Source organism: Magnolia sinica, chromosome 18, assembly GCF_029962835.1.
Source record: "Magnolia sinica isolate HGM2019 chromosome 18, MsV1, whole genome shotgun sequence".
NCBI lineage: Eukaryota > Viridiplantae > Streptophyta > Magnoliopsida > Magnoliales > Magnoliaceae > Magnolia > Magnolia sinica.
The window spans coordinates 34,287,267-34,299,943 of NC_080590.1; the positions used below are offsets into that span (position 1 = coordinate 34,287,267).

General features: G+C 35.7%; 1 long non-coding RNA gene across 1 annotated transcript; it reads right to left on the reverse strand.

Moving 5' to 3' along the window:
* Positions 1–6,819: 6,819 nt before the first annotated feature.
* On the reverse strand, positions 6,820–9,459 carry LOC131233269 (uncharacterized). The gene is made up of 4 exons (XR_009165155.1): positions 9,125–9,459; positions 7,330–7,389; positions 7,118–7,172; positions 6,820–6,889 (listed from the first exon to the last, which is right to left on the reverse strand). It is a non-coding gene; the product is annotated as an uncharacterized LOC131233269 (long non-coding RNA).
* Between the last annotated feature and the right edge of the window lie 3,218 nt (positions 9,460–12,677).

Genomic DNA, 12,677 nt, shown 5'->3' on the forward strand with positions numbered 1-12,677 from the left:
TTCTGTTTTGAAAAGGATTCCCGAAGCTAACTCCAAATACTTGGGACAAGTCTGAGGTGATGATGATGTTGAATTGGATATTATTACTGATATGAAAATGCATACACTGCTGATCAAATTAGCTGGGACAGTGATTTGACTTTTTTTAAAAAGTAAAAAATAAAAAAAAATAATGATGACAACTCTACCATGATGCTGGTGACGACCCATGTAAATGCTGTATATTTCTTTTTCAAAGTCCTTCAGCATAGTTGATGGCATATAATATAACGTTTCTGCTTTTATAGAATCTTGATTCTCAGGTTTACATCATTATGACTAAATTACTTCTCCTAGTTGTTTACAGATAGCACGGGCATTTGGGGCTTCTGAAATTATTGCTGTTGATGTTCAAGATGATAAACTTTGCAATGCAAAGATGCTAGGAGCAACTCACACAATAAATGCGGCAAAAGAAAATGTCGTTGACAAGATAAAGGTGCCCTTCTGTACCGAACCATTTTATTTAAAGCTTGAAACTAGATTAAGAAAGGTCCTTATAAAGGATGTGGTCCTTTTCACATGGCTGAAAGAGTTTTGAATGATTAACTTCTTTTACAATCATTAACCTGTTTATTTACTGGATTAAACTATTGAAAATTTGAGTACAACAGTTGCTCTATTATCATGATTGATCTGAAGGGTTCTCCCTCCTGTTTTATGTTGAAGTCAAGAGTTTCTTATGTCCATATACACCTTTACATGTGCCCACATGGACCTATCAGGCAAATCTATTGGACATTCACACTAATGCCATGCATCAGGTGGGCCCAAGCATGTAAATTATGTGGTCCAAAAATCAGGCCCATCCACTCATCAGCTGGGCAATGTGTTTGTTGATTGTTGAATGTGGACCATTTTGTAAATTCATTCCTTTCAAAATTTCTGATGAAAAATTTTCAAGTTTCTGGATTACTAGTTTTAGACCTATTGGCTCGCCACCTATGATGACGGTGTATGCTTTATATGAAATTTGAAATATTTCTGGATTACTAGTTTTTGCTATTATTTATTCATGTTCTTGTTTTTCTATTTTTGCAGCTCAATTGGTTTTCTTCAAAAATGGTGAAGGGAAAGTGATATGTATCCTTGTCGTGGTGGCGGTATGTTCACTCATTGGCGTTATCTTTTGTGTTACATCTCTCAAGTTAATATAAGGTGTCTCAAATTGATTGTGAAATTCACATGTTAAATCAAATGATCAAGTTAAAAAATTGATTTGGCTAGATTGTTTGGTTCATGCTCAAGTGATCAACTGCAACTGAATATTCTGTATTGAGATATCATTGATACGCGTCGCATGTATCGATGATATTCAGGAATATTTGTAAATGGGAAGTGCAATATTTTGAGATATATCAATGTATGGCTACAACACTGAGTATGTCTAATATCCCCTTAAAAAAAAAAAACAATTGTCTGTATTGGAAAATGCTTTTTTATCTTCATTGATATATAGAGGACATGGTCCTCTTTGGGAGTTTGTTAGTTAGTTTTCTTCTATCATACTTCCAGGAGTGACCCATTACTGACGGATTTTTCTCTAGGTTTTCTTCACATTGAGCCCACCTGATGCACATGTCAGACTTCCCATGCAAGTGGTAGGCTAGTACTATGGCCTTGTATGAGGTGCATGTGGGCTTAACAAGCTTACTTTATTAGTTACTTCTTTTTTCTTTTATTTGAAAGTTGCCAATTACATGCACTTTCATCTCTCTTCATATTTTTCAGTTCTAACACTCTTGATTCCCTTTCCATTTTCAAATTTTCATCACTTGACTAATGCTATGGTATTTGATTCTTATAATAAGGTATGTATGAATCATCTGTAGGTGTTTTTGAACTTGTTGTACTTCTATGGAATGTGTGGTGTAGTGAATGATTGCTTGCTTCAACAGTACTTTAGCAATGTATGAACGCTGTTTGGAGCATTAATTCAGTTTACATCAGGGGAATTTTATATTTTCCTTGCATTTAGTTTTCATCATTCTTCAATTGACTGATTCTTTGTTTTTATGTTGCAGAATCCTCTAGTGGTGGTTCGCCCTTGAATATAATTACAGAAGACGCGCGGGAGAAGTTATCGGTATAGCTATCGGATGTGCAAGTGGACTATTGATACTCGCATCCATTTTCTATCTATGGTGGATGAAGGAATCACCTGGCCATATGCAAGTGCACACAAACTCACCAAGATTTGTACTTTCAACATTATTGTAATTGTAATTGAATTGAATGAATGAATGATTGTAATTGATTGAATGAACGAATGAATGATTATGCAGGTGGTAATTGAATGAATGAATGGTTGTAATTTCATTTAAATGTAGGCAATAGCTACAGATATTGACCGTAGCTGGTAATCTTACAACCGTAGCTGTTATTAAATACTGAATATTGCTACGGATGTAGACCACTTTTAGCTACAAATACTATCCGTATCTGTAGTTACTTTTGGCTACAGAAATCATTGCTACGGATTATATTTGTAGCTATTTTAATCTATGGCTACGGATTAAATCCATAGCCATAGGTTTTAGACCTATTGTTACGGTCGTGCTACGGACTAAAACCGTAGCCATAGGTCTTTAGCTATGGATTTTATCTGTAGCCTTTGCCCTATTTTCTGGTAGTTTACTAGCTACGGCTATTACCCGTAGCCTTGTATCTGAAAACCGTAGTTGTTGTTAAATTAAGCCTGTTGCTAGGTTCTTGCTGAACTTTTAGCTACAGATATAATCCGTAGCTATAAGCACTTTAAGGCTACAGAAGCTATGGTTACGGTTTTAATCCGTATCCATTGCTTCTATGGCTACGGATAGAATCCGTAGCTATAGCTCTTTGACCTATGGCTACGGCATCAATGGCTACGGTCATGCTACGGACGATAACCGTAGCCATAGGCTTTTGGCTACAGTTTTTATCCATAGCCTGTCCCTTTTTTTGGTAGTGAGATTAAATCCGTAGCTATAGATATCAGTAGCTATGGATAAAAGTCGTAGCTATACTTTCTATAACGAAATATACCTACAGCTATAGATTAGATCCATAGCAGTAGATATCAATGCTACGGAAAAAAGCAGTAACTATAATTTCTATAGCTAAATGTACCTACTGCTACGGATAATATCAGTAGCTAAAAGTGGAATGAAATCCATAGCAATATGCTATAGTTAGCAATAACTATGGTTTTCAGAAGAATAGCTACAGCCAAAATTCGAAGCTATTTTTTAAAAAACTGTAATAATGGTGCCTGTTTCCATTATAAGAACCTTCTATGATTGATAACTCATCTAAGCCTAATGCTGATAGGAATAATACATGAAATGCAATCAAGAAAAAAAAATGATGCATGTATTACAAATAGCAAACAAATCATACAATGCATCCCACATTCACATTTCTAAATAAACAATACTTTAGTTTCCTCAACCTATCATAAGAATTACAACTAAGGCATACCCTTATGTGCAAGAAACAAATATACTTCAACACAGTAAACACCCTCCATATAATGCAATAATACTCATGTTTTTATAGAATTTTCTTTCCTTCAGACAGTTAATTTTAGCAAACACGGAAGATAGAGCTTCTTATTTCCCTGAAATTGCAGATGTAACTTCTGTGGACTTTGACACATGATCACTTTCAAGTTCTGAAACCCTTCTCTTGAGAAAATGAATTTTATCCTTCAGTGACTTCTTTAGCTTGTCAGCTTGTATAAAATAGCATTTGTAGACACAATCAAATAAGCATGCCTTTGTACACATCTCAAAAGGAAGAAAGAAAAAAAAAAACACTTATATAGCTAGTAAGAAATAAAAAATGTACCTACTAATCTTCTAAACTATGGCAAAATCCAACTTGAGTAATGTGGTTTGATGGACTATTGGTTTGTGTAACATTATATAGGAAGAAATGAAAATAAAAAATAAAAAATAAAAAAATGCCTCACCTGTAAATAGAGTGATTGGTGGTAGCAATCACCATCGACATTATGCAGTAAAAAAGAAATGCAATGTCACTGTACTTCTCCACCAACTGCTCTAGCATTTATACTGTAAAAAGATAATAACCAGATAAAACATGTAAACAATGTTACCCTAGATATTCAGATGACACGCCTCTAGGGAATTGGTCATAGTAGTAAGAAATATCATGTCTAAAATACCTGAAGTCAGATATTCAAGACCCATGAGAAGTGTGGCTCTGTTCTCCGGAGTGGATTCAAGTATTCGAATATGACACTGCATAACTAAAGACATTATCAGAGATCCAATGGAAGTTCTATCAGATTTATTTGTGTGCTAAACCTGTGAACAGAAAATGACAGACAAAAGTAGTTTCAGTATGGTTTTGAATAGAAAATGATGCACGCATGCACGCGCACACACACACACGCACACATCAACAGAACAAGACACTCTTTGTCAGAAGTTATAGAAGATATTGCTATTATAAGGACGTGCAATCAGTATCGCTTCATATACATCATGAACTCTTCACATTTCTAAACCTTGGCATTCATATCAGCTTTTCACTATAGAGCCAAGGACGTACTTACCTTGTAAAATGAAGTGAAAAAGAGGGCCAAATTCTGAATAAATGCCTGAATGAACAACCAAAAGAAGAATATCAGGCATGCTCAATGGCACGTCAGAATCTCAATATGAAGATGTAGACAAAGGGATCATGAGTTTACATGCATGCAGCAATTCCATGCAATGCAAAAGTGCCCGCTCTTCACTGGAACCATTTGGATAAGCATCAGGAATATTCGTTCCAGGTGGGAGAATACTCTATGGAACATCAGACGATCCTAACAATGGATACAGATGCAAAACAAAGTGAAACAAAACTGAGATTTTCTGTCCAAACACCACCTTTGAGTGGGTTGCCTTTAAACCCTTTACAACTAATAAAACTTCCAGGCATCCAAATGACCCCTAAATGCACCGAAAAATTGAGAAATTATATGATCCTTGGCCTCTGCAAACCTATTTTCTGCAACTCACAACCAGTCTACCAAAATATACTATCCATGTTTCTCTAAGTTTACAAGTCCATTCACCATGAATCAAATTTAGCAACAAAAACCAAACAAAATAAAAGAAAAGTCTGACAGAACTTCAATACTCTGACAGAATTTCAAATTAACAACTTCTAACAATTAAAAAGAAGTTGGTCGGAAAACATACGGATCTATGGAACTTCAATACTTTGACAGAACTTCAAATCAACAACTTATAACAATTAAAAAGAAGTTGCATGGACTGCCTGTGACCTACATCATTGAGTCTTTTTTTAGCTACGTAAAAATTGTATAAGAGAAGAACTTCAATAACATGATTAGGTAAGACCATATCCTCATGCAATCATGTGAACCAGGATATAGAGATTTATGAGTTGTATTTGTAATGTGTCTAGGATAAAAGAAACTGGAGATATCTATGCTACTCTAGATTCCAATGCATGTGTTTCTTCTCTCCTAAACTATAGGCTCACTCCATATTTCTAATGATATTTCAATGTTTTTTTCAATGTGTATACAGATGGGGTGTGTTTGCACTAGTTTGTTTACTTTAGTTTAGAAGATTTGACTTACAAGTTGGTTTTAGAAGAACCTGTCTTTGGCATGGATTTAAGTAGCCATTTTGAATGCGACTTGCCTAGGGACCAAAACGGGTATGACTCACCCCGACTTGGTCCCCTTTCATTACCGTACAGTTGTGGCTACTCGTTCTGTTTAGGACTGAAACTGATACAACTTGGACGATATTGAGTCATATCATATGATTTTTTAAATCAGCCTTCGGAAACAACTTCTTTTAATGTATTTGCAAAAATGTCAAGAATGTAACCTTTAGACCCTGTTTCAATTTGTGGAATTCTAAAAGTGACCATGGAAAAGATGTTTTCCATTGATGTGACATTTTCCATCTATTGTGAGAATAAGATAACGTTTCCATTTCTCCAAAAAACTTTTGAAACTTGTGAATTCTCATATTTCACTTTTTAACCATTAACCATTGTATTTTCCCCTGGAAATCACCGAGACTAAAACAAACCACCTTTTGTAGGATTCTTTTCCACTGATGATGCTATCCACAGTTTTCCTCATATCTGGCGATTTCTTTTCTAAACGTACATCAATCCAAACAGGCCTTTAGTTGTCTTATCATCTTCTTAGCCTATGTCCCAGTAATTTGGGGTTGGCTTTTAAATGGTAGATTGACAGTTTAGATGATTGGCTTTTTATCTCCTCACCCATATAAAGAAAGAAAGAAAAAAGATTATAAAACTGATGATTTTGTCTTTGCAACTTACAAGGACTGTTGTAGCTAGAGACCTTGAAGGGCGTTATACTCTACCAGTTAATCTAACATCAGAGGTGGATGTCCCCTAGGTACAACAGTTAAGGGATTAAATGAAGGTAGCACTTAGTTGTCATTCCTTTATTTATCTCATCAATCTAACATTAGAAGTATTTCCTATGCAAATGCACCCTGTAAAAAACAAAGAGAAGTGGAACTCCCTTGGCACAAATTCATCAAGAAAAAAAAAAGCTCTTAATATCTTTTCAGTCAATGTGGAAGAACATATCTGCTTGAAAAAAAAAAAAGCTCTCAATATCTTTTCAATCAATGTGAAAGAAAGTATCTTTTCGGCCAAAATACATTTACGGCGCATGTCTTAAATTAGATGGACATGGTGCCGATGTTGTGATACGTGACATGTCATGCATATGCTTCAAGTTCACCTAGGTGCATTATTCTCTTACCCTCTTGCCTGGGAACAGCTTTTGCAAATCCACGTTCATCATAACTGAAAGATCCTTGTCCTCTCCCATCTTGCATTTTAATACAATCAACAGAAGATAGAATCAGGCGAAAAAAAAAAAACATAAAGATGGCAGATTTTCAAAAAAATTGAGAAGACCCAGATCATAGAAACATATTGCACTACAATGTCACTCAAGCCATTTCTTAAATATCGAGTCAAGCCAAACAAAGACTCAGGCGAGTCTTCAAATGTAAAGGTAGAAGAAAATACCAATAGAAGTAAAGAAAACATGTACCTGTACTCACTACAAGGGTAATCTTTTAATGATGGCCCACTACTTCTGATAATCACTACAGGGGTAAGAAAATTACAAAAAGTAAGACTCATGAGATTGACATATGTACAAATAGTGACAAAACTAGCTAGTAATGACATGAGGCTAAGACATCAAATTATTTATGAAGAACAGGAAAAAATAAAGATAAAATAAATAGTTAAAAACTTTACCATTTCAATATTGAACCTTGTAGTGGCAACATTGATCTGTGGGGCTGAAAATACATCAGCCTGCGTATAAAAATCTCAAGTTAGTTGGGCCTTGGAGGTCCTCAGATGGTAGTAGAAAAGCCATTACTAATACATTTTATAGGAAAACTCTTGAAATTAACCATCAAGCAATTTAAAAATGTCTCTCGGAAAATGAATGAAAAGTACACAACTCACCTTGATGCCCATTCTCCCTCCTCCTTTACCCGGGCTTGGGACCGGCAATGCAAGAGTTGCATTGGCGGAGTTAAAAAGGGGCTTAGGCTCTATTTGGCTTGTTTCGTGGGTTCTTGTTTGGTTAAACAGAAAATTTTCCTATTTATACAATAAGGAGATAATTTAATTTGTCTCCTTTGTTTTCAAAAGATTGTATGTGAAGATCTCTATTTGGAGATGTTGGTGTAATTTGTTTTTCTAGATTTTGCAAAAGTTTCTTGATGTTATGCAGTGAGAAGAATTTTATTGTAGATGATTGTGTAAAGACTAGCTTTTGATGTCTTCCTGCTGCAAAATGGTATGCTTTATGGTTGGTCTGAGTTGGCGGTTTGGATGGCTGTTGTTATGCTTGGTATGTGTCCAGGGTCCAGTGCAAGGTGGTGGTCTGGTTGTATCATTTTATTGGTGGGCTTGTTGTTTGTAATGGTTATGTAGTTTTTTTCCGCTTCAGTCACATGAGGAACCCCTCTCTGTACACTCATTTTCTTCATTGCAATAATACTCAAGTAGTGAGCTCCCAACTTTTTGAATAATGCAATTCTCTGGTGCCCGCTTGAAATTCTAGTATCTTCTATTTCATGGTTTAAAAACTCAAAATTGACTTTCCAAAAGTAAATATACATATAGAAATGATCACATCAAAATAATGTTACAAACAGAAGAAGAGAACCTTCCCACATACCAGTGCAACTTCTGGAAGAAGATACATTGAATAAAAATAGGCACAATTTCTGATTGATCTGATTGAGTTACAGAAGTTAGCACTTTTGTTTAATACATCATATGAGAACAATGGTTATGGTTGGGTTCTCTATAAGAAATTGGCTCCACAACAAACAATGATGCCAGATTCATCAATTTTTAAATTGTGGACTATTCTTGATTTAGAAAATAACATGAATAATTCAAGCCATTTATTCTATAATTTAAGAGAGGGAACCTAAAAACGTCCAAAAAGATCATTTTCTAAGATATTTTATATTTCAAAATAAAACCGTAAGCAATGTCTAGATCTCATTTGACCAATTCCTGCAACAATAGGGGAAGAAAGAATAAGGAAAACTTTTTTATTTCTCCATTTATATGGAATCATAAATAATTGCCTTCCTGCACCTTTTCTTGAGTTCCTAACTTCTAAACTCAACTATAAACCATGGCCTTGGGTAAGATAGATGGCCCCGAGACAGCAGACATCAGGCATGGCCCATAAGAATTACACATGAATAACTTACCTTGCAAATGTTAGAACAACAATTAGTCAATTGCAACCATCATATCTAAGATTGAGCAAGGAGTAAAACATTCGTTGCTGAATAGCCTGAGCTTCTTTAATCCATTTTTTTTAGTTCAAAAAGTAAAGTTTAGTCATTAACCAGATTATTTATAGGAAGAAGTATAGGCATTCTCATTTTGCCAGGGAAGCTTAGAATTCTAACATAAGCAGACTTTAAGTTTGTTAGTCATGCAACGAAGCTTCTTGAACCATTTATATTTGATATACTAATTAGGCTTGTATAGTAACCTGAAAAGTAAATCTGACCCTGCATGTTCTTATTGGAGCTTACCACAAATGGGGAAGAAATGACACTTTTTTATACTCTTGCTTGAACTTACTCTTATTTACCTGTTCAATATTTAAAGTCAAAAGAAACAAACATTAGCCTGTGAGCTTGAGTACTTCAGAAGTTGTGGAAAAGCCATAAATACCTTCTCTCAGACACTTTACCAAACAGCCTCAAGGCATCATCAATGCTACCACAGTTGGCATCATTATTGTAAATATAAGAACCAAAAATCATGCAAATCAAATCATTAAAGAAGCTTCTATCCTTAATGATCTCATAACCAAAAAGGACTCATTTCTACAATTAATGATCTCTCCACTAAAACCATAAATCAACATTTCAAAAAGCAGAACAAGGAATTCAATAAAGATAAACCTAATCCCAATCAAATCTCAATTCAACATATATTACAAGAAAGGAAATGAAGGAAGAACAATATACCTGATTTTTTTACCGCTGATCACTCCCTGACACACCTAGAATTAGAACTACGGAAATACCACTGCACGCACCTCACACCTGCGGAGCTTCGAGCCTTTCCCGATCTCCAGACATGATTTTTGCCTTGGACTATCAATCAAATAGAGGAGAGAGCACCATCCCAAGACATGGATGTTGGGAGAGGAGGGTTTGGGTTTGGGTTGAGAAGGAGAGAGGGAGAGAGAGATAGCGAGGGCAAAGATGCATTGGAGAGAGAGGGAGGAGAATGAGAGAGATGGAGCAGAGATTGGGAGGGAAAGAGAGGATTAGGGAAAGAAGAGCTTAGGGAATGCTCTGATTAGGGAATGGAGAGAGAGAGAGAGAGAGAGAGAGAGAGAGAGAGAAATACCTGTGTTTGGGCACGACTCTGTTTTGAGGACGCGCCCAAATTTGGGGGTCTACCGAAGGACGGACATAGACGGTCCGATCAGGGGCTCCGTGGGGCTCACCATGATGTATTTCGTTAATCCTTTCCGATCCATAATTTTAATAAATTATTTTAGTTTATGACAACAAATTTCAGGTATATTAAAGGCCCAAGTGGACCACACCATGTGAAGTAACTGTAATTTAATATCAATGTTTCCTACCGTGTGGTCCACTTGAACCTTCGATCTTGCTGTTTTTTTTTTTCATCCTCTAAAGTAATATTTACAAATATATAGACGACTTAGATAGAACATACTTTTTTTAGGCCTCATAGAACCCCTTACAACACTATTAATTATTAATAGTGTATCAACTTTTTAGCTACGAATTAAAACCGTAGCAACCATAGCTAAGGTTTATATCCGTAGCAAAAAACTAACATGGTCTGAATCCTTTGCCCCTTTTTTTGATAGTGTTTAGGTTTAGGGATTTGAGAATACATTAGGTTTTAAGTTTATGTTTAGGTTATAGGTTATAGGTTTAGGTTTAGGTTATAAGCTATAGGTTTAGGGAATTGAGAATAGGTTAATGTTTAGGTTTAGGAAATCAGGTTCGGGTTTGGGATCGGGTTTAGGTTTCGGTTTTCAAGTTTAGGTTTAGGTTTAGTTTAGGGAGTTAAGATTAGGATTAGGTGTAGGTTTAGGTTTAGGGATTTGAGAATACATTAGGTTTTAGGTTTAGGTTTAGGTTATAGGTTATAGGTTTAGGTTTAGGTTTTGGTTTAGGTTATAAGCTATAGGTTTAGGAAATTGAGAATAGGTTAAGGTTTAGGTGTAAGAAATCGGTTCGGGTTCAGGATCGGGTTTAGGTTTGGGTTTTCAAGTTTAGGTTTAGGTTTAGTTTAGGGAGTTGAGATTAGGATTAGGTGTAGGTTTAGGTTTAGGAATTTGAGAATAAATTTAGGTTTTAGGTTTAGGTTTAGGTTATAGGTTATAGGTTTAGGTTTAGGTTTAGGTTAAGGTATAGGTTTAGGTTTCGGTTTAGGTTATAAGCTATAGGTTTAGAGAATTGAGAATAGGTTAAGGTTTAGGTTTAGGAAATCGGGTTTGGGTTCGGGATTGGGTTTAGGTTTGGGTTTTCAAGTTTAGGTTTAGGTTTAGGTTAGGGAGTTGAGATCAGGATTAGGTGTAGGTTTAGGTTTAGGGATTTGAGAATACATTAGGTTTTAGGTTTAGGTTTAGGTTATAGGTTATAGGTTTAGGTTTAGGTTTAGGTTTAGGTTTCTGTTTAGGTTATAAGTTATAGGTTTAGGGAATTGAGAATGGGTTAAGGTTTAGGTTTAGGAAATCGGGTTCAGGTTCGGAATCGGGTTTAGGTTTGGGATTTCAAGTTTCGGTTTAGATTTAGTTTAGGGAGTTGAGATTAGGATTAGGTGTAGGTTTAGGTTTAGGGATTTGAGAATACATTTAGGTTTTAGGTTTAGGTTTAGGTTATAGGTTATTAGTTTAGGTTTAGGTTTAGGTTAAGGTTAAGGTTTAGGTTTAGGTTATAAGCTATAGGTTTAGGGAATTGAGAATAAGTTAAGGTTTAGGTTTAGGAAATCAGGTTCGGGTTCGGGATCGGGTTTAGGTTTGGGTTTTCAAGTTTAGATTTAAGTTTAGGTTAGGGAGTTGAGATTAGGATTAGGTGTAGGTTTAGGTTTAGGGATTTGAGAATACATTAGGTTATAGGTTTAGGTTTAGGTTATAGGTTTAGGTTTAGGTTATAAGCTATAGGTTTAGGGAATTGAGAATAGGTTAAGGTTTAGGTTTAGGAAATCGGGTTCGGGTTCGGGATTGGGATCGGGTTTAGGTTTGGGTTTTCAAGTTTAGGTTTAGGTTTAGGTTAAGGAGTTGAGATTAGGATTAGGTGTAGGTTTAGGTTTAGGGATTTGAGAATACATTAGGTTTTAGGTTATAGGTTATAGGTTTAGGTTTAGGCTTAGGTTTGGGTTAAGGTTATATGTTAAGGTTAAGATTATAGGTTTAGGTTTAGGTTAAGGTTATAGGTTTATGTTAAGGTTAAGTTATAAGTTTTTGGTTAAGGGTAGGTTATAGTTATAGGTATTGGGATTTGAAAATAGGTTATAGGTTCAGGTTATAGGTTATAGGTTGTAGGTTTAGGTTATGGTTTAGGTTATAGGTTTTGGGATTTGAGAATAGGTTTAGGTTATAAGTATAGATTTAGGTTAGGTTGTAGGTTAAAGTTTAGGGAATTGATTTAGGTTATAGTTTATAGGTTTAGGTTATAGGTTTAGGTTGTACTTATACGTTTTGAAATTTAAGAATAGGTTTAGATTATAGGTTAAGGGTGTGGTCAATGCAAATACAGATATAAACACGGCCTACTCCAATTGGCCAGGCCCTTTCAATGTTGTCCATAGGAAATAAACAGCTTCATCATGGTCATAATAGCGGTTCCCATCTTCCAGGGACCCCCGCTCGACATCCGGATAGCTCTGACGCACATCCGGATCTGCTCCATCAATTTCGAGTAAATACATAAACATGGTCTGTCCAAATGGTCAGGCCACTCTAATGATGTCGATAGGAAATGGATAGCTTCATCATGGTCATAACAGCGGTTCCCACCTTCTAGGGACCCCTGCTCAACATCCGGATAGCTCCAATGCACATCCGG